Raw genomic sequence first — 22,694 nt, forward strand, 5'->3', positions numbered from 1 at the left:
TTTAGTGTCCAATGAAGGAAGGTTGGCATGGGTGCCAGTCCACGAGTGTGGTTCAATTTTTGATTTCAATTTCACTGGCCTCAACAGGTCTTCGCAAGCAGGGTTTTGTGTACAAAGAAGGAAAGGTACGCATAAGTGGGCTGGCTATACCCCTGGTAAAGGCCACAGGTTATGGTCTGACTTGATTCATTTGAAAAAAACCGTTAGAGAATTGGACGCTGCCGGATAGTGGGTTGGACAACACATACCAATCAATGTGTGAAAGCGTACATGCATACATAAATACACATACACAAACACACACATCATCATCATCATCATCATCATCGTTTAACGTCCGCTTTCCATGCTAGCATGGGTTGGACGATTTGACTGAGGACTGGTGAAACCGGATGGCAACACCAGGCTCCAATCTAATTTGGCAGAGTTTCTACAGCTGGATGCCCTTCCTAACGCCAACCACTCAGAGAGTGTAGTGGGTGCTTTTACGTGTCACTCGCACGAAAACGGCCACGCTCGAAATGGTGTCTTTTATGTGCCACCTGCACAAGCCAGTCCAGGAGCACCAGCAACGATCTCGCTCGAAAATCCTACGGGAGCCAGTCAGGCGGTACTGGCAACGGCCACGCTCAAAATGGTGCATCTCATGTGCCACCCGCACAAGAACCAGTCCAGGGGCACTGGCAACGATCTTACTTGGCTTGCCGGGTCTTCTCACGCACAGCACATTTCCAAAGGTCTCGGTCAGTAGTCATCGCCTCGGTGAGGCCCAATGTACGCAGGTCTTGCCTCACCACCTCAGCCCAGGTCTTCCTGGGCCTACCTCTTCCACGGGTTCCCTCAACTGTTAGGGTGTGGCACTTTTTCACGCAGCTATCCTCATCCATTCTCACCACATGTCCATACCAGCGCAATCGTCTCTCTTGCACACCACAACTGATGTTTCTAATGTTCAGCTTTTCTCTCAAGATACTTACACTCTGACGGGTATTCACATTGACATTACACATCCAACGGAGCATACTGGCTTCATTCCTTGCAAGCTTACGTATGTCCTCAGCAAGCTTACGTATGTCCTCAGCAGTTACAGCCCATGTTTCACTGCCATGTAGCATGGCTGTTCGTACGCATGCGTCATACAGTCTGCCTTTTACTCTGAGTGAGAGTCCCTTTGTCACCAGCAGGGGTAAGAGCTCTCTAAACTTTGCCCAGGCTATTCTTATCAGAAGAATTTTTATTCATTAAGATAGAAGAAATACACATAATTATATATATATATATATATATATACAGGGTGTGGTGAATATATTGTCGTCTAAATTACTCAAAATGAAAATAACACTGACATCTTATTTTAATAGATATATTAACCAAAATTACATAAGAATATCTTCAAATACTAAAGAGTAAATTTATTCAATAAAATCGCCACTGGCTTCAACCATGACTTTGGAATCTCTTGCAACTCTTCTGGATGGTCTCCTTGTCTAAGTTGGTGAATGCTGCCATAATCCTTGCCTTCAGTTCATCTTTGGTGTTACAAAGAGTTTTGTTGGTCTCTCACTCACTGGCACTCCATAAATAATAATTAAGGGGGTTGCAGTCTGGGGAGTTAGGTAGTCAGATGTTTAGAGGTGATGTGGTAGCAGAAATTGTCTGACAGCCATGACTGGGTTCTCTTGCTTGTGTAGCATGGTACAGAATCTTGTTGCTAGACGTAGGATCTTCCTGCAGCCACCCTCTTGATCCAGGGCAGCACTACCTCCTCCAGGCACTTGATGTAGACCTCTGTGTTGATTGTGGGAAGATAAATGGAGGCATAACATTGCCATCACTAGTGATCACTCCAAACACCATGATGTTGACTGGATGTTTGATTTTTATCACTCTCGGTACATGTCCTCAGATTGCGCTGTCCCCAGATTGACACCCAAACACTCTGAAATGTTCACATTGGAGCTTCTGGCATGAATGCCAAGCAATACAGCATGTAGTTTTCAAATTTCTGGCAGAGAGGATTGCATCATGGTGCTGTTTCTCTCACAGACAGTGCCCAACTGACCCTACCATACTATGTAGTTGACAAAATCAAAAACAAACAGTGTGTATGTGCAAAATTAAGAATATAAAATGGCGACAATATACCCATCACACTCTGTATATGTGTGTGTGTGTGTGTGTGTGTGTGTGTGTGTGTGTGTGTGTGTGTGTGTGTGTGAACGTGTGTGTGCACATTCTTTTACTTGTTTTAGTTATTTGATTGAAGTGTAGCTGGGGTGCTTCTTTCAAGGGTTTAGTCTACCATATTGACTCCAGTTCTCATTGTCTAGAAGTTTTTATATTGACTTCCAGTTTTTGAACTGCAAAGTGAATGAACATTGACACAAAGCACTGGTTATTAAGTGGTGTCATAGAGACACACACACACATGCGTGCGCACACACGCGCACACACACACACACACACACACACACACTCACTCACACACACACACACACACGCACACACTCACTCACACACTCACTCACTCACACATATGTATGATAAGCTTCTGTAAATTTCTGTGTCCAAATTCCACTAACAAAATATTGGTCTGCCTGGTAGAAGACACTAGTCCAAGATGTCGCACAACAAAAGAAATCCGAAACCCAAAAAAGGCAGAGCAAAATTTTTAATCATACAAGTACACCTGCACCTATCCCTATCTGTTTGTCTGTATCTTCATCCGTCTGTCTGGCTGTCTGTCTTTCTGTCTCGCTGTTGGTCTATGTATGTATGCATGTATATGTCTGTCTGCCTATTTGTCTGTCTATGTATATATCTATTATCTTTTTCAGTCATTGAACTTCAACCATGCTGGGACACCACCTAGTAAGTTTAGTTGAGTGAATTGACCCCAATGTCTATTTTTAAACTCTGGTAATTATTCTATTGGTGACTTTTGCTTGACTGCTATGTTACAGGGATGTAAAGAAACCGACAGCTGTATCATAAGCCAAACACCACATATACACCACATACGTGCTCACACACATACACACGCATGCACACACACAGACACACACATTCATGTATATAAAATGAGCATCTATACAGCTTCCATTCATCAAATTTACTCACAAGGCATTGGTCAAACTGGAGCCATATGTCTGCAAAGCAAGGTTCTTGGTGTGTGTGTGTGTGCGTGTGCGCGCGTGTGTATTGTGTATTTGTGTGTTTATATATGTATGAATATATATGCAGCAGCATCGACCACAGAAGATGCCAGTCATGATATTTAAGGAAATCTGACTTGGCTATCCACACCAGTGTGTATATTTATATTTGTACATACATACATACATACATACATACATACATACATACATATATATGTACACAAATGTGTATGAGTTTATGCACATATCTAAATATGTGTGTGTGTGTGTGTGTGTGTGTGTATCATGTATAATTAGTATTTTGGCATGTAGCCAATATGTAAATTTATTAAAGTGCATGTAAATGTGTACGTATAAATATTTAAACGATGTCCTATAAATAAGACATCAGTTAAACATGAGAGGCTGACTAATTTACATATTAACTGAAATGCCAATAAGCCAATAACGAAATATCATTTACAAAGTTGAAGATAATCCATAATTGATTCCATACACATACACACACACGTTTACATATGTATATTCTTCTATACTTTTATTCTTTTGCTGATTTCAGTCTCTGGGGTTTAGCCATGTTGGGGCAACACTTTGAAGATTTTGGTCAGTCACATCGACCTGAGTACTAATTTTTTTTTTTTGAAGTCTGGTATATATTTAAATTTATCAATCTTTGTTGTTGAGCTGTTATATTAAGGGATATAAAGGTAAACATGGATGCAGACACACAGGTATACATACATGTCCATGAACTTATGCACACACACTTAGATATATGTATAGACATAACAGTATATATATATAAATATATATATATATATATATCAATTTAAACACACAACCAAAAGAACTACAAATAGTTTCATGCTTTTATGATACTTGAACAGGCTTATCTATAAAATATGCCATGTATCTTAAAGTAATATTTCAGGCTTTGTTTATGTTATATATATTTTAAAAACAAGGATGCTAGACTGTAAGAAAATAAGAAACAACATGGAAAAAAAAAACTTGAATTAGGTTGGTGCAGAAAAATTAAATGTCGCATTTCTTAGATCCATTAACATATGGCTTGAATTTTTCCACTATTCTCCACTTGATTGTATGTGGTGTGGAGTTTCTCTTCAAATTCCATATGTGACTAACCAACTTACTTTATTACTGTTATCGATGTGCTGGAAAGAAGTTAGGTGGTTTGCATAACATGTCTTGAGTTTGCCATCACATAAGCCTATGTAATTCTACTTTTCAATTGATTTGTCTTGGAGCATAGCTGTAACTTCAGCCTTGTGTGTGATGGAGTTTTTCATACATACCTGTTCAAGTGGCAAGTTTCAGGGTCTCAACAGTTACAAATGACAATCGTCTTTTGGTGATTTTTGTGAGTTATAATGTTCTTCATATTGGGACAGTAGCTATATCATATTTTTATTGAGCTGTATCATAATTCAAACAAGCTCTTGTACATACATAAACAGTCCTGTCATCCCGCTATGGTCTTTAAAAATCTGATAGCTAACATTAGTAATAGGGTGTCAAACCTATCTTCTAAACAAATATTTGATAAGATACCCCCCTACTATAACAATTCCCTGGCTATCAGTGGTTGCAAAGATAAAATATATTACAACTTTTTAAATAAAAATATGAATCATAAAAAATAGAGCGAGGAAAATAATTTGGTTCACTCCTCCTTTCTCCCTTAATGTTAAGACTAACGTAGGAAATAAATTCCTGTCACTTTTAGACAAATATTTTCCAATAAATCATAAATGCAAGAAATTGTTGACAGATGTTCAATAAAAATATTATATTGCTGCTGCCCCAAAATGAAGAACATTATAATTTGAAAAAATCCCCAAGAGACCACTCTCAATTGTAACTGCTGTATCCCTGAAGCTTGCCCACTTTACCTGGAATGTATGATAAACTCCCATCATATATGAGGCTGAAGTTATAGCTATGCTCCAAGACAAATCAATTAAAAATAAGAATTACATCGGCTTATGTGAGGGGAAACTCAAAAGATGTTATGCAAACCACCTATCTTCTTCTGGCACATCAATAAAAGTAATGCAACTAAGTTGGAAGTTCAAGCCATATGTTAATGGATCTAAGAAGTGCAACTTATGCATAACAGAAAGATCTTACATTCTTCTTACATTCCACAATTCCAACACACTCCTTAATTTGAGATTTGAAATTTTTAGCAGGTGTAGACGCATGAACAGGTTTATTTTATCGAATTAGAGGGCACCATCTGCTCCGGATTGAGTTACTGTCTTGCAGACTTAGACATATTTTCTGTTATTTTGTTCTAAATCAGTTGTATTTAAGGATCTTTCTGCAATCAGGGAAGCTGAGGATTGTAATTCATGATGTCTTGATTTTTGAGAGTTATAATGTTCTTCATACTGGGGCATCAGCTATATCATATTTTTATTGAGCTGTATCATAAGCCAAACAAGAAGCTCTCATGCATACATACATACATAAACAGTCCAGTCACCCTGCTATGGTCTTTAAGAATTTGATAGCTAATGTTAGTAATAGGGTATCGAATCACTTCTAAACAAATATTTGATAAGGCAGCCACCAACTATAACAATTCTCTAGCTGACAATGGTTTCAAAGATAAAATATAATACAACTTTTTAAATAGAAGTATGAATCATAAACAATAAAGCTAGAAAAATAATTTGGTTCACTCCCTCCTTTCTCTCTTAATGTTAAGATAGATGTAGAAAGGAAATTCCTGTCACTTTTATATAAATATTTTCCAATAAATCATAAATACAAGAAAATTGTTAACAGACATTCAATAAACATATCATACAGCTGCTGTCCCAATATTATAACTCGCAAAAATCACCAAGAGACCACCCTTAGTTGTAACTGTTGAGACCCTGAAGCTTGCAATTTGAACAGGCATGTATGATAAACTCTGTTATACAAACAAGGCTGAAGTTATAGCTATGCTCCAAGACAAATCAATTGAAGAGAAGAATTACATAGGCTTATGTGAGGGCAAACTCAAGACACGTTATGCAAACCACCTAACTTCTTTCTAGCACATCGATAACAATAATACAACTAAATTGGTTAGTCCCATTACAGAATTTGAAGAGCAGCTTCACACCCCATACAATTAAGTGGAGAATAGTGGTGAAATTCAAGCCATATGTTAATGGATATAAGAAATGCAACTTAAGCATTCCAGAAAGATGTCATATTCTTCTTAGATCCAGCAATTCCAACACTGCTTAATTCAAGATTTGAAATTTTCAGCAGGTGTAGACACATGAACAGGTTTCTTTTATTGAATTGGAGGGCACCACCTGTTCCGGATTGAGTTGCTGTCTCACAGAGTTTGACATACTTTCTGTTATTTGGTTCTAAACCAGTTGTATTTAATGAACCTTTTGCAATCAGGGAGGATGAGGATCTTAATTTTCTTGATATAATTTCTTTTTTCTCTTTCCATTTTTTGCACCAACCTTCTTCATGTTTTTTTTCCATGTTGTTTCTTATTTTCTTTCAGTCCAGCTTCATTGTTTTATATATATATATAACACATAAACAAAGCCTGAAAGATTACTTTAAGATACATGGAGTATTTTATAAATATGCCTGTTCAAGTATCATAAAAGCAGGAAACTATTAGTAGCTCTTTTGGTTGTGTGTTTAAATTGATATTTATCTCTCATTGGATGGAGTACTTTTTCTTGACTATACTTCTTTTGGATCTTTAAACTATCTATATATATATGTGTGTGTGTGTGTGTGTGTGTATGCACACACGCACACACACACACGCATTTATACATATACACACATATATGTTTGTCTTTGAGTTTTATTTAAGTTCTTCTTTAGAGAGTTCAAGCTGGTCATTAAACAAAGCGACAAAACCTTTTGAGGTAAGAGAGTTCCAAATGTTTGTAAATATGTGGTTGAGTTGGTGTGTTGGTTGAAATGTCGATGTATAAACCCAAGTATGTGCATCTATTCACATGAAAATCTCAGATGGAGAATTTTTTGAATGTCTTACAAAATGTTCACTGTATCACTAATAGATTGGATTTGGAGAATCTGCATCAGTTTCTTTTGTCCTTTCTCCATGAAACTGAGTATTTCTAGGTTTTTGTGTAAATTTGTTGGTTCATAACCTAATGTGCCTATGATGATAGGTACAAATGAGAATTCAAAGTCAGGGTACATGAGTTGTAAGTTCCACATTAATTCATCATAAATGTTTACTTTTTCCTGGACTATGTATGTATGTATGTATATACACAATAAAACATGATAGAACAAGAATAATCTCTTTAACCCTTTCGTTACTGTATTTATTTTGAGATACTCTGTGTTTCTTTCAATTATTCTAAATATAACAAAGAATTTAGTAAAATAGTTATCATTCAGTTAGTGTTAGGAACATAAATTGTGACTAAGGTTTGGTGGAAGATTTTAATTCAAAACTTTTGAAAACAAGACATTTGTACTCAAAGCCAGAGCCGGTTTCAGCCGGGTTGGTAACGAAAGGGTTAAAGTTTTAATGTGACATATTCAATTACAGTCCAACTCCACATTGTGTACTAAAGAATTTTTTACAGTATAAGAAAGAAGTTAGGGTATGGCTGATTGGTTACCTAATGTGCTAGTAATAACAGCTAAATCTGCTTCAACTCACACACCACAATCTTAAACAAGAAAGGGCACATTAGTTAATATTGTACAAGATCTTTTGGAAAAGGTCAGATGGCCATGATTGGATTATCCTTGGATTATAAGTTCTGCTCAAAAAAGGCAGTCTTGCCCTGTCCTGGGCTACACAATGACAACAATGAGAATATCCTACATGCCTGGTCTGCTAGTAAAAGCAGCCAAATCTACTCCAAATCACAGTTAACTGTCTTTTTTTTTTTACTTGTTCAGTATGAAGGAAGGAGCAGAGTTCCTGATGCTTGCAAACTGTTCAAGATTGGTGAGGTTGATGCTGTTTATGTCCTTTTCAAACTGTTTCAAGTTAAGATCTGCAGTAAAGGCCTGAGTGGGGAAGGAGATTCTAGAGGAAAGATATTCTGGAGAAAAAAGATTTGGAATAGTGGTCTGTATGAGGAAGGTGGTTGGGGTTTTGGTCCAGAAGTGGAGTGATGAGTAGGTCAAGAGTGCTTAAGTCAGGGAGGTACAAGACCAGTTAACCCTAGAAAAGATAGAGGGTGGAAGTGGAACACCTGTTGGCCAGAGGCTGGACTGTATCTGTAAGTAAATGAATACCAGTTAGTCAAGTACCCCTTCTCTGGATGCAGTGGCACTGTCCCACATGTTGGTGCAGTACTCCATTGTGGGCCTCACTTGAGCCTTGTAGAATTGACAGCTGTTGGGAGTTGAAAACTCTTCTTGTCCTAGAGAGAAGGAAAAACCTTTGGGATGTAGTCCTAGCTTTGTTAAGGACATTCTTTTGACCAAAGAGATCCTCATTGATAGTAAAGCCTAGCACTTGGAGCAACTGAAAGGCCCCTAGTTGAGTACCTCTCATCTTTAGAATGGGCGTGGTCAGTGGTACTTTTCTTGATCTAAGTAGTTTTGCTGTTAGAAGTGACAAAGTTGGCATGGCCCTAATGAAAGATGTTCCCAAGGTATCAATTTACAAAATCAATGCAGGTTTGATATATGGTGTTTAGCTTGTGTGTGGAGAATGCAGGTTGGGGAAAGTCAGAGAGGAATGAAGTTTTATGTTATCTGCATAAGAACAGGCATTGTTGGATGTAGTGGCAAGTACGTTGTTGATGTATATAAAAAGAAGAGAGTAGGGCGGGAGACAAAGCCCAACCCTAAGAAACATCAAAGTTGACCGACAACTGGGAAGAAAGAACTTTGTCAGCACATGGTGTGATGGAGTGAGCAGATAGAAATCTACGGAGCCAAGAGATGAAAGATGAGTAAAGCCCATAGTTGAGAAGTTTCAATAAGAGATTTGCATGCCAGACATAATCAAAGGCTTTCCTGATGTCCAGGGCAATGACAATGTTTTCATCAAGCCTCTCTAAACAAGAAGCATATTAGATATATACAATGCAAGATGGTACTAAATATATGGGATGGCCATTGCTAGAAGGTTTTTGAGCATAGGACTGGTCATTCAAGGCTGACCTGATGCTAAACAACACTGACAGCCATGGCAATGACGACAACAACATTTAGCAATAGTCCTCGTTTCAGATGTAATTGGTAGAAAATTACTATTTTTTTAATCTTCCATTTCATCTAAATTACTTTCTACTAAATGAGAACCAATATTAATGTTGCCATTTTAATGGTCAATTCTCCAGAGAGGGAGAGAGAGAGAGGGGGGAGATAGAGAGAGAGAGGGAGAGAGAGAGGGGGGAGAGAGAGAGGGGGAGAGAGAGAGAGAGAGAGAGAGAGAGAGAGAGAGATCAACTAATAAGAATTTACTAGACAGTGCTAAATAATATAAGTCAGCAGGCTGCGATGGGAATTTCAGGTATAAAAAACTAATTATTTAATGAGATAAATAAATAAATAAATAAATAAACAAATAAACAAATAAATAAATAAATACATTTTGTTTGTCCTCCTTCTTTTCCTGGGAAGCAAGAAGGGAATTGAAATGTTAATAAGTCAACCATAATAATTACAGACACAAGTGATGAAACTGAAATAATTATATGAACAAAGTTAATAGCAACAACAACAACAACAACAACAACAACAACAACAACAAATCAATGAAGGAATCTCTGTACTGTCATTTGATTTGCAAGAAATAACTCTCATATAACTCAAATTGCATCTTGCTGTTTTAGAAAAGGAGGATGCTTTAGACAAAAGTAGTCAAATATATATAAAAAAAGACATGAAGTTTACTTGCCCAAGGTTCCACACAGAGGGACTGAACCTGAAACCTCACAACTGAGAAGCAAACATCTTAAACCACACAACCACGTCTGCTCTTTGCATCTTAACTTTAAATCCACTGTAAGTGATTTGTGGGATAATATTTACTTTTACCTACTTTAGTTTATGTAAAGTACATGGAAATGTTTGGTGGTATCTCTACCAGAACTATCTCTCAGGTGTTGTTCATCCATGGCTATTTGAAAGCCACAGCATATTGCCAGTCTATCTATAAGCCAACCTGTCCATATTGGCTAATTGCAGGCTGGATGGGTAGCTCCAGTGGTTATGTTATTAGTTATGTGGGAATACTTCTTCAAATAGAGTAGTATTCTATCCAGGAAAAATTTGTCTTTCATCCACTTCACTGTCATGTAACCATTCTCCAGCTTCAATTTGTAAGTACTGATGGTTTAGGATAAATTTTTCATTGAATGATCCTTAAAAGAATCTTCAATCATCAACAATTACCCTGAGGTAATTGGGGTAAATTATCACCACCACTCCAGAGCACCTCAATGAGGTTGCTCAACCTGCTAAGAATAGTACCCAAATCTTCCTCAAATCATACCAGGTTTTCTTAAAAGAATGATGCGTTGGATAATGTGGTCCTGAGGTCTCCTGCATATAGGGAAAAAACAGGAATACTTTTGATCATAGTTCTGCTTGATCAGGACTGACCAACAACATTGCTACTAGCAACACCATGACTAGCACTATAATCAAATCTCTACTAATAATGACAATAAAAAGCAGGTGGTCATGTCTGGAACACCTTTGATCATAGATCTATTCATTCAGCACTGATCTGGGGTTAAATAACTGAAACAACAACACTAACACTATCATTAAACCCAACAACACTTATGCCAGAGGACTAGACCAAGGTTCTCTGTCTCTTTTGGTATGGTTTTTACAGCTGGAAGCTTTTCCTAACACCAACCACATTACAGAGTGGACTAGAAATATGGTACACTTCATGAATCTGTATGTTATCCTTGCACAAGGCTATGCTAATCTTTTCAGTATCATTCCAATTTTAGTATATGTAGAGCCAAAGCGTGAAGGCACATGACTCAGTGGTTAGAGTGTCAGGCTCACAATCATGAGGTAGTGAGTTCGATTCCTAGACCAGGCTGTGTATTGTGTTCTTGAGCAAGACTCTTTATTTCACATTGCTCCACTTCACTCAGCTGTAGAAATGAGTTGTGATGTCATTGGTGCCATGCTGTATCAACCATTGCCTTTCCCTTGGTTAATATTGGTGGTGTGGAGAGGGGAGGCTGGTATGCATGGGTGACTGCTGGTCTCCCACAAGCAACTTTGCCTTGGAGGGTAACTTTCTCGGTTCAACCCCATGGTTATTCGTGGCTGAAGGGGATCTTCATCTCTTCACAGCTGAAGCTGTAGGGAAATTAGGGGCAGAAAAACGGTGAGTCTTAGAGGTTTGCTTTGAAGATAACCATTTGGTAAATGCATTTATAGCATAGTTTTATAGAGGGAGACACTGTTCGGTTGGCAACAGAAAGAAATGTGCATTGTTAAACCCATATCAGCTGTGATCTATCAGATCTATAACTGAAGGTCTTCTAGCCTTGCTCATCCCAACTTTTTATTTTCCAGCCACAATAGTTAGAAAAACTAACTATTGTGTCCTTACTTAAGTTGGAAGAGTAATGTACCAGTACAACTACCACCACAACCCCCCCGCCCCATAATCATTGCTGTCATCGCTACTACTACCACCACAGCAACTGCCACCGCCACTGCTACCACCACCACCACCACCACCACCACACACACATGGAAACATGGTCCACTATCCAAGGATGAGCTAGCTTCCAGCTATATTTTAAACTGATTAGATTTACAAACCACATGACATGTCTTTATAGGGTTGATTGCTAGAATATTCCATCAGACACTGTCAACAGAACTGGCCTCATGAGGATGACAATCGTGATGTTGATGATGATGATAATGGTGTTGTAGTTGTTGTTGGTAGTGGTGATGATGATGACAGCTATAACAATGATCATGATGATGGTGTTGGTGGTGATGGTAGTGATGATGATGGTGATGATGATGATGATGGTGAAGATGACAACAATGATGATGGTGATGATGATAGTCGTGCTAATGGTGATGGTGGTGATGATGCCGATCACAATGATGATGGTTGTAGTGGTGGTTATGGTGATGCTGGTGGTGACGATGGAGGTGACAGTAATAATGACAATGACAATGACGATGATGATGATGATGATAATAATGATGATTGTGGTGGTGGTGGTGGTGGTGGTGGTGGTGACAGTAATAATGACAATGACGATGATGATGATGATGATGATGATGATGATGATGATGATGACGACGATGATGATAATAATGATGATTGTGGTGGTGGTGGTGGTGGTGGTGGTGGTGGTGGTAGTGGTGGTGGTAGAAATGGTGATGATGTAGAGGAGGAAGCACTAGAGAGAAGAATTGGTGAGGCAATGGACAGGCAGAGAGGAGATGGTAGGCGGCACCAATGTAGCTTGTACAGTGGCCAGACAATATCAATGTTGTTGTTAACAGATGGTGTTGACTTAAAGTAATCAATACTGCGGCTCATTGCTTCTCTCGAATACTGATTACATTGCATGGAATAAAAAAGCTGATGCATAGTTATCCCTCTCTCTCTCTCTCTTCTCCTTCTCCCAGCTCTCTCATTTCCTGTCCTTCTGTGTGCGTGTATGTTTGTGTGTGCGTGTGTGTGTGTGTGTATGTGTGTGTGTGTTTGTGTGTGTGTGGTTGGCGTGTTGTGTGTGTGTGTGTGTAAATCATGGTAACTGGAAAAAAATATTTTGTAAATGTAATAAGAATAATTCTTCTTGTAAAGTCTGGCAAAGGGCTCAGTGAATTAGAATAATTTGGATTCACGAAGATGATTAAATAATATAAGTCATTTTTATTATATTGTATCGCGCGCACACACACACACACACACACGCACACACACACACACACACGCAAAGGCACACACACACACACACATACATACACACACATGTATATATATATATATATATATATATATATATATATACAAAATGTTTGGGCTAAATTTGACTATTTTGTATCTCCCTTGTTTAGGATCAGCTTGATATGTTGGTGAACAGTCAATGGTATTGGAGAGCTTAAGGATTAAGGTTGTAGCTGGGAAGTAGTTAGCTGACATGGAGAACTGAAAGCCATCTGAATATTGGAAATGTGTTACCTGTATCATCATGATTCACCCTGACATCATGACTTGCTTAATGCTCTGAAAATTATAAAGGCTGTAAGACATGACATGGATAGTTTCAATGGAGTCTACAATTTAGTGGCCAGCAGGAAGGGACACAGCAGGCATTCTGACTACGTCTGCAGGCTGGAATTAATCCCCACATCTTTCACATAGCCATGGGAGGCTGCTGGAGACTAGTCAAACCCTGGCTGGAGAGGGTTCTGCAGCAGGATTTGGTTCCTTGTCATACTTCTGGAAAAAGTCAGAAGTGGCTGTTAGAGAATTTCTATGATTTTACTAGCTCTAATTTCTGGCCTCTTAATTCCCCCAATTGTAATCTCCTGGATTACTATATGTGGGACACACATATATACCACACACACACACACACACACACATACATATATATATATATATATATATATATATATATATATATATATATATATATATATATATATATATATATATATATATACATACATACATATATATATGTGTGTAGAGAGAGAGATACAGACACACAAACATCCAGACACACAAACACAGACATGCACACACATACTAACAGGCACTGACACTTACACATATGCATACACACTCAGAAACACACAAATACACACACAAAAATACATTCATGTAAGCATACGTTTACACACACATGCCCTTATATATCAGGTTTACTGTTGCTATGGTGACTGTTGTTCTGAACATATGAGAGGATAGGATATGTATCAACAGATGTTAATCAAAGTGATCATGTTGATGATGATGAGGGTTATTAAGATAATGACAGAGATGATGAAGGCAAGGGATTTTAATGCTTACGGTGATGTTGATGGTGGTGGTGGTGGTGGTGCTGCTGCTGCTGATGATGATGACAATGAATTGCGAATATGATGATGATGATGATGATGATGATGAAGATGGTGATGAGGAGCATGATTATGATAATGTCTGAATAAAGTAAGCATCAGAATATGAAACAAAAGAAATAAAACTATAAACAGATAAGCAAATAAATAGAAACCTAAGATCAGTGAGGAGATAAAAATACATTTTCTACGTTTCTGTGGAAAGTGAGGAATTTCATTCTCTTTGATGTTGTTATATTGACATTGGTGGAATATGTTGTGAGCAGGGTCAGCAGGGTTGCCAATAGGAGTGAGCTAGTGCTGGAGAAGAAGGGCTGAGCTTCAAGTCATAGGAATGCTAGGAAGTGAGATAGTTAAGGGTTAGGAGGATTGAGCTTAAGTATGTTGAAAGAATTCCAAGGGAGTGATAGTTCCTGGGAGGAACAGTTGGAAATGCGGAGGGAATATGTGGATGAAATCCTGAGGTGGTAGGACTGGATACCAGTAAATTGCACTGGTTTCAGGGGGTGATAACTCTGGGAGTAGGGGGTTCAGCATGTAGGAGTTGCAGACAGGGAAGGTGGGGATGTCAAAGTTTTGCATGCAATCTGCATATGTGTGAACAAATGAGGGAGCTTCTACACAGTTGCTCTACGTGGTAAAAACAGCAGCAAAATCTTCCTCAAATTATAAGCTGCCATCTTAAAAGAAAGAAGGAAGAAAGAAACATATATTTGATAACGTAGTTGTAGGTGCACTCTCTTTTATTACACTCTTTTATTCTTTTATTTGTTTTAGTCATTTGACTGTGGCCATGCTGGAGCACCACCTTTAGTTGAATAAATTGACTCCAAGACTTATTCTTTGTAAGCCTAGTACTTATTTTATTGGTCTCTTTTGCTGAACCTCTAGGTTACGGGGATGTAAACACACCAGCATTGGTTGTCAAGTGATGGTGGGGGACAAATATAGACACACAGACACACAGACACACACACAGACACACACACAGACACACACACACACACACACACACACACACACACGATGGGCTTCTTTCAGTTTCCATCTACCAAATCCACTCACAAGGCTTTGGTCGGCCCGAGGCTATAGTAGAAAATGCTTGCCCAAGGTGACACTCAGTAGGACTGAACCTGAAACGATGTGGTTGGTAAGCAAGCTACTTACCACACACCCACTCCTGCATCTGTAGCAATTCTGTTAATCCACTATCCTCTAACTGTTTCTAACCTAAAATAGGTACAACACCAGAATAATTAAGGAGTGGTTACTTAATTAAATCAAACCCAGTATTTGACTGGTACTTTATTTTATTGAACCTGAGAAGATGAAAAGTAAAGTTGACCATGGCAGGATTTGAACTCAGAAAATAAAGAGCTGGAACAAATAATGCAAGGCAATTTATTTGATGTTCTACCATTTACTTATAGACCATAGAAGGGTGAAAAAAAAACATGCCTGAAGTTTTGTGGGAGGGGTCTAGTCAATTACCTGGACTTCAATGCTAAACTGGTTCTTATTTCATTGACCCCAAAAGAATGAGAGGCAAAGTCAACCTTAGCAGAATTTGAACTCAGAATGTAAAAAATGGACAAAGTGCTGCCAAGCATTTTGCTTGGCATGCTAATGATTCTATCAGCTTGCCATCAGCAATAGTATTGATAATTTGTTTTATTAGTCACAGGAACATTAGAAAGAACAGAGATAGATTACATATAGTGCATGTGGGGATTATATAAAATCAGATGAAGATGAAAAAGAGTGAGATAAAAAGTATACATAATATACATGACATGAAATAAATTTGAATATTAGAGAGCCTAGCTGTGAGAGAAATAACAATGTAAAAACATTAGTCAGTGTTTTTAATGGGTATAAAAAGAGAAGAGAGTCTCTTGAATCATCTCATGGTTGATTGTTTTCCATAGTATACAAATGCATAAGTGATAGTCCTCCAGTTACAGGAATATCCCAATGTAAGCAAACCCTTGACACAAGAGGACAACTCAGGTAAATCAGAGAGCCTCAAAGATCACCCTGACCATGAGGTGTCCTTTTCTAACGGCTGTTCTCTGACCTTTAGGTTCATACTTAGAGGAAGTTCCATTTTTATCAAGATCATCCACTGTTTGCCAAATTTACTATTCCACCCTCCCTTTCTTTACCTGATGGAACTTGAGGAAGTTGACGAGGGCTTGACCTAAAGAGGAAGATGTCTGCCCTCAAGCCTTTCAGCTTCATCTCCTGTACAACCTCTTTATCATAGTCACCTGTGAGAAGAAAACTGCTTGCCTTGCCCAATTAAAGAGGTAAACATTCAATAATCATCATCATCATTGTCATTTAGCATCCGTTTTCCATGGCTTAAATGGCTTCACTGGAACTGATAAACCAGAGAGCTGCACCAGGTTCCAGTCTGAATTTGACTTGCTTTCTATGGCTGGATTCCCTTCCTGATGCCAACCACTCTGAGAGTGTAGTGGGTGCCTTTTACATATCACCGGCATGAGTGCTTTTACTTGTCACAAGTACGGGTACTTTTATGTGTCACTGGTATGGAAGCTGTTATGTATCACTGGCATAATCCACACTGCCAGATTTTTTATGCATCTCAGCAGTGAATTCTGGTGCGCCAGGGGCTTTCCCTGTCTTGATGTCCATCATGGCTTTATCTATCAAGCTACTGTCTATTTGGATAGCTGGTCCCTCTGTTGGATCCACCTTAGGTAGACTCTCCTTCTCCCAAGAGTTCTCTACATTTAGCAGCCTTTCATAGTGGCACTTCTCAGCAGAGTCATTAACTGCAAGTGAACCATCATTCATGCAAATGCACTTCTCTCCAACATCACAGTTTTCCCTGACACACTGTTTTGCAAGCCCAAACACTTCAAACCACTTATTCTCACATTGCAGAACATTGGCAAACCTCTCCCTCTTCCACCCTGGCTAGGTATATCTACCTCCTAACTTCCCTTCTAGCTACCTGATATAGTTCCTTGATAGCACCACTCTTCCAGTCCTTGCAGGCCTGCTTCTTTGCGCTAATGGCCCTGTCAACTACACTGTTCCACCACCACGTTGCTCTGGGTCTGGTTGGGATTTTGCACCAGCCACAGATTAGGTCAGTGGCTCTCAGTAAGTTGTCTTGTAGGAACTTCCAGTTGTCCTCTATGTTGCATGTCTATAGCTCCTCCCGCTTCTAATTAAATTCTTCATTTAGAACATCTCTAAATCTCTGACAATTCAGAGGATCCTTAAGTTTCCAGGTCGCTTCTTTTCCAAATTGGCATGTTTTTTTGAATCCTTCTTGTCTGCAGTCTGAAATCACTGACTAATCTATGTTGAGGAGTACATATTTCACCTGAGAAGGTGTTTGCATTTATGAGCAATCATGGATCACGCTTTCTGGTGAGAGTGTAGTCAATCTGGCTGATGTAGTCACCAGATTTATAGGTTATTGGATGATTGGCAGGTTTCCTGAAGTTGGTGTTGCAGATCATTAGGTTATTCGCATCACAGAACTCCAGCAACCTTGTTCCCTCTTCATTTTGGGAACCAATTCCATGGCTCCTATGTACTCCATGGAAGACACCTGGGTGCTGCCAAACATGTCTGTTGAAATCATCAGCCATGAAGATAAGGTCACTGTAATTCATCTTTGAGGTAGCTTGCAGAAGAATGTCATAAAAGTGGTCCTTTTGTTTATTTAGTAGACCTGGATGCGGGGTATAGGCAGAAATGATTGTTGCTGTGCAGCTCTGTAAAACTAACCTAAGCTTGTGTACCCTATCACATACTCCATCTACCTCAGTCACTTTACTGGCCCATTTCTCTGCTAGAAGTATGTCCACACCTTCTTCCCCATCACTGTTGCCCTCCCAGAAGAGTTTATACCTATGCCTCTTGCCTGTGAGGAACTTGTCTGAAGATCCCTGCCACCTTACTTCTTGAAAGCAGCACACATCAACACGCCTCCATTCAAGCATCTCAACAATCTCGCCAGACCTTCCTTTCAATGTGCTTACATTGACAGTGACAAATGTGAGGGAATGTATGGGGAGGCAGGAGATAACATGAGGTAGGGGAACTGCAGCGTTCTGCATTTGAAAAAAAGGTTCTAAAGAGTGTTTGCCTATAGACATGCTATAACAGTTGTCTTCACATTTAATCTCCCATCATTCATATTACACTTGCTGCCTCCACTGGGTGTGGTTGCTATACAACATTAGTACAAGTGATGTTAGTATAAATACAATTAGTCAATAAGTTAAATAAATAAATAAGAATAGTGTAGTTAATTTGTTATATATAGTTAGTTGACTAATTAATTAACTGTGCAATAAACTGAGTACTGCATGGTCACGTTTAGTGTTATTTTCTTTGGAGCGAAGTAACATATTACAGTATTTGTGTTGCAGTAGTGTGACACTACTGGGGGAGAGGGGCAATGATTCAAGATTTTGGCACAAGGCCAGTAATTTTGGGGGTGGGGCTAAGTCAATTACATAACCCCAGTGTTCAACTGGTGCTTATTTTATTGACCCAAAAGGGATGAAAGGCAACGTCAACCTTGGCAGAATTTGAACTCAGAACATTCTGCCAGCTCGCCACCTTAATAATAATAATAATAATAATAATAATAATAATAATAATGGTTTTAAATTTTGGCACAAAACCAGCAGATTTATGGGAAGGGGTTTAGTTGATTACATTGACCTCAGCACTTGACTGTTATTTTATTAACTCTGAAAGGATGAAAAGTAAAGTTGACCTCATCAGAATTTGAACTCAGAACATAAAGAGCCGAAACAAATGTCACAAAACATTTTTTCTGATACTCTAAAGACTCTGTCAGCTCATTGCCTTAAATTATTCTAATTTTGGCACACAGCCAGCAGTTTTGATCGAAGGGGCAAGCTGATTTCAATGACCCCAGTAATTGGCTGAGCCTAATTTTATTGACTCTACAAAAGGATGAAAGGCAAAGTTAACCTCACCTAAATTTGAACTCAGAACACTGGGATGGACAGGCATTTTGTTTGGTGTGCTAATGATTCTGCCAGCCTCACCACCTTACTACTACTACTACCACCACCACCACCACCACCACCACCACCACTACTAATACTACTACTACTACTTTCTAGTATAGGCTCAAAGACTGAAATCTTTGGGGAAGGGGCTAGTTGATTACATTGACCCCAATATTTGACTGATCCAAAAGGATAAAAGGCTTAATGAGCTTGGTGGAATTTGAACTCAGAATGTAAAGACAAGCAAAATGCTGTTGAGCATTGCATCCAGCATATAACAATTCTGCCAGCTCACTGCCCTACCACTACCACCACTGCCGCCGCCACTGCCGCCGCCACTGCCGCCGCCACTGCCGCCGCCACTGCCGCCGCCACTGCCGCCGCCACTGCCGCCGCCACTGCCGCCGCCACTGCCGCCGCCACTGCCGCCGCCACTGCCGTCACAGCAGCAGCAGCAGCAACAACAACAATTATAATACTAATAGTCTAAAATTTTGGCGCAAGGCCGGTAATTTCAGGCTGGGGGCTAAGTCGATTACTTTGACCACACTACTCAACTGATAGTTATTTTATCGACTCCAAAAAGACGAAAGGCAAAGTTGACCTTCAGAATGTGAAGTTGGATAAAATACCGTTAATCATTTTTGCCTGACATGCTAACAATTCTGCCAGCTTGATACCTTAGTAATAATAATGATAATCCTTTCTATTATAGCTACAAAGACTGAAACTTGGGGTGAGAGCTTAAGTCGATTACATTGACCCCAGTATTCAACTAGTACTTAAAAGATGAAAGCAAAGTTGACCTTGGCGGAATTTGAACTCAGAATGTAGGGAGGGTTGTGAAATACTGCTATGCATTCTGCCTGGCATGCTAATGATTCTGCCAGCTCACTGCCTTAAATAATGATAATAATAATAATAATAATAATAATGACAGTAGTAGTAGTAGTAGTAATAGTAGTAGTAGTAGTAGTAGTAGTAGTAGTAGTAATAGTAGTAGTAGTAGTAGTAGTAGTAGTAGTAGTAGTAGTAGTAGTAGTAGTAGTAACAACAACAACAATAATAATAATAATAATAATAATAATAATAATAATAATAATAATAATAATATTAATAATAATAATGACAGTAGTAGTAGTAGTAGTAATAGTAGTAGTAGTAGTAGTAGTAGTAGTAGTAGTAGTAGTAGTAGTAGTAGTAGTAGTAGTAGTAGTAGTAACAACAATAATAATAATAATAATAATAATAATAATAATAATAATAATAATAATAATAATAATAAAAACTACAACAACAGCAATAATGTTAATGATAATCTATATCAAATTTCTTAATTAGCAGCTCCTGATGTTGGTAAGTTCCACTGTAATCTCAGACATCTTGTAAAATTCTTTCACTCTGTTGTCTTCAGTCTTGCTGAGTGACATAGTGTCTGTCTGCCTGTCTATCTCTCTTTCCAATTACACACACTCACACACATTTGCATTCGTACATATGAACGACAGAGTCAATACTTTATGTTTATAAGTCATATCATATGTATGTGTGTATGTGTGTATGTGTATGTGTGTGTGTGTGTGTGTGTGTATGTGTGTATGTGCATGCATGTGTGTGTATGTATATATGCTTTGTGCATTTGTGTATACATGTTTGATATTAGAAGAATGTGTGTGTATAAGTGTTTGATATTTATATCAGGTTTATGTGACCAAGTTCTGTATGTATACATGTGTGAGGACGTATCTGTTAACATATATATGTTGATGTGTTTCTTCCAGCATACACATTATTTTCTATTGTTCTTTATTCCTCAATAGAGGGAAGGTTTTTTCTTTATGTTGATGCAAAAAAAAAAAAGAATTCTTCTTTGAGGGTTTCAAAACCCAGAAAGAAACTGGAAATTATTTTAGGCAATAAAGGATTATGTGTAAAAGTACATTGGTTGAAATATTTTATCGTTGCAATGTACTGTTTATGCCAAAATCCCAGAAAACCCAAATTGATAGACAAACTTTAATTTTAGAATTAGGCACAGGTATGGCTGTGTAGTAAGAAGTTATTTGCTTCCCAACTGGTTCACTCCCACAGCGTGGCACCTGTAACCTAGCAATTTGTCAAAAGAGATTGATAGAATAAATACCAGGCTTTAAAAAAAGTACTGGGTTGATTCATTCAACTAAAATTCTTCAAGACAGTGCCCTAGCATAGCTACACTCTAATGACCGAAACAAGTCAAGATAAATACATGTGTGTGTGTGTGTGTGTGTGTGTGTGTGTGTGTGTGTGTGTGTGTGTGTGTGTGTGTGTGTGCATAGATATACATAAATCATTAAATCTTTAAATTGTTTCAGCTTTAAAGTTGTCGGTCATGCTGGGGCACCACTGTTGGCTGTGCTACACCATTATTTGAAACCTCCTCTGATGTGTGGCATTTGGTGAATGAGAGCGTTTGATGCTGCTGCCCTCAGCTGTGTTTCCTGCCATGAGGTAGACTCATCTGGAATTCTTGATAGGACGAGATCCAGTTTAGTTTTGAAGGTACCTACATCCACACCATGCAGGTTTCTCAGGCATTTTGGAAGGGTAGTCAAGATGACGGTCCCTTGAAATCCAAGCTGTTGTAGCATCTGGTCCTATATTTTGATGGTGAAGCTGGGATCTTTGGCAGTATGCAGTGACATCCCATTCTGTTGTTTGTGTAACTTTCAATGCCACAGTTTGGTACAAAGCCTTCTGAGATTTTTTCCAGATGTATATCACTTCATATCTTTCCAATATTTGCTCCAGGGAAGAAATTGAGTTAATATATCTATTTCCACACCTTTAGCTTTATTCCCATTCATCTATTGCACTACATTTCTCTACTCTTAGTTTTTTGCTATTTTCTTTCTCTCTCTTCCTTTTCTTTCTTTAAATTGCTTTTGACGTTAAATCTATTTAACATTTAAAAAAAAAAATAACTTGCCAGTGTTCCCTTCATCATATACACAATCATCACATTCATTTAAAATGGTTTATTGATGTTGTTTCTTTTTTTTCCTGATGAGAAGATCACATTGTTTTACACCATTTTATTCCCTCTGGAATAATACCAATGTTTTCTTTGAAACATATTCTGAAAGTTTAAAGATCTGAATAGCACCTGCGTTTAACTCCATTTCTTTATTTATCTGTTATACAAAAACATTTTACTAAACCCTGAAATTTGTACTGTTTAAGTAGGCTGTAACATCCTTGGTACTTAGGTGAATTTTTTGCTACCCTGGTAACTATTTATTTTTTCCATGTTATTTGTACACATTGAAAAAAATACACATACATTTATATGTATACATATATACATGTATATATATGTACATATATACATATATATACATATACATATATACGTACACACACACACATAGATACATATATATATATATATATATAT

General features: G+C 38.2%; 1 non-coding gene across 1 annotated transcript; it reads right to left on the reverse strand.

Annotated features, from left to right (window-relative positions):
• Positions 1-11,040: 11,040 nt before the first annotated feature.
• Positions 11,041-11,150, reverse strand: LOC128249729 (U6 spliceosomal RNA). The gene has a single exon (XR_008265839.1). It is a non-coding gene; the product is annotated as a U6 spliceosomal RNA (small nuclear RNA).
• Positions 11,151-22,694: the final 11,544 nt, after the last annotated feature.

This window comes from Octopus bimaculoides, chromosome 16 (genome assembly GCF_046866305.1).
Source record: "Octopus bimaculoides isolate indiv1 chromosome 16, ASM4686630v1, whole genome shotgun sequence".
NCBI classification, from domain to species: domain Eukaryota; kingdom Metazoa; phylum Mollusca; class Cephalopoda; order Octopoda; family Octopodidae; genus Octopus; species Octopus bimaculoides.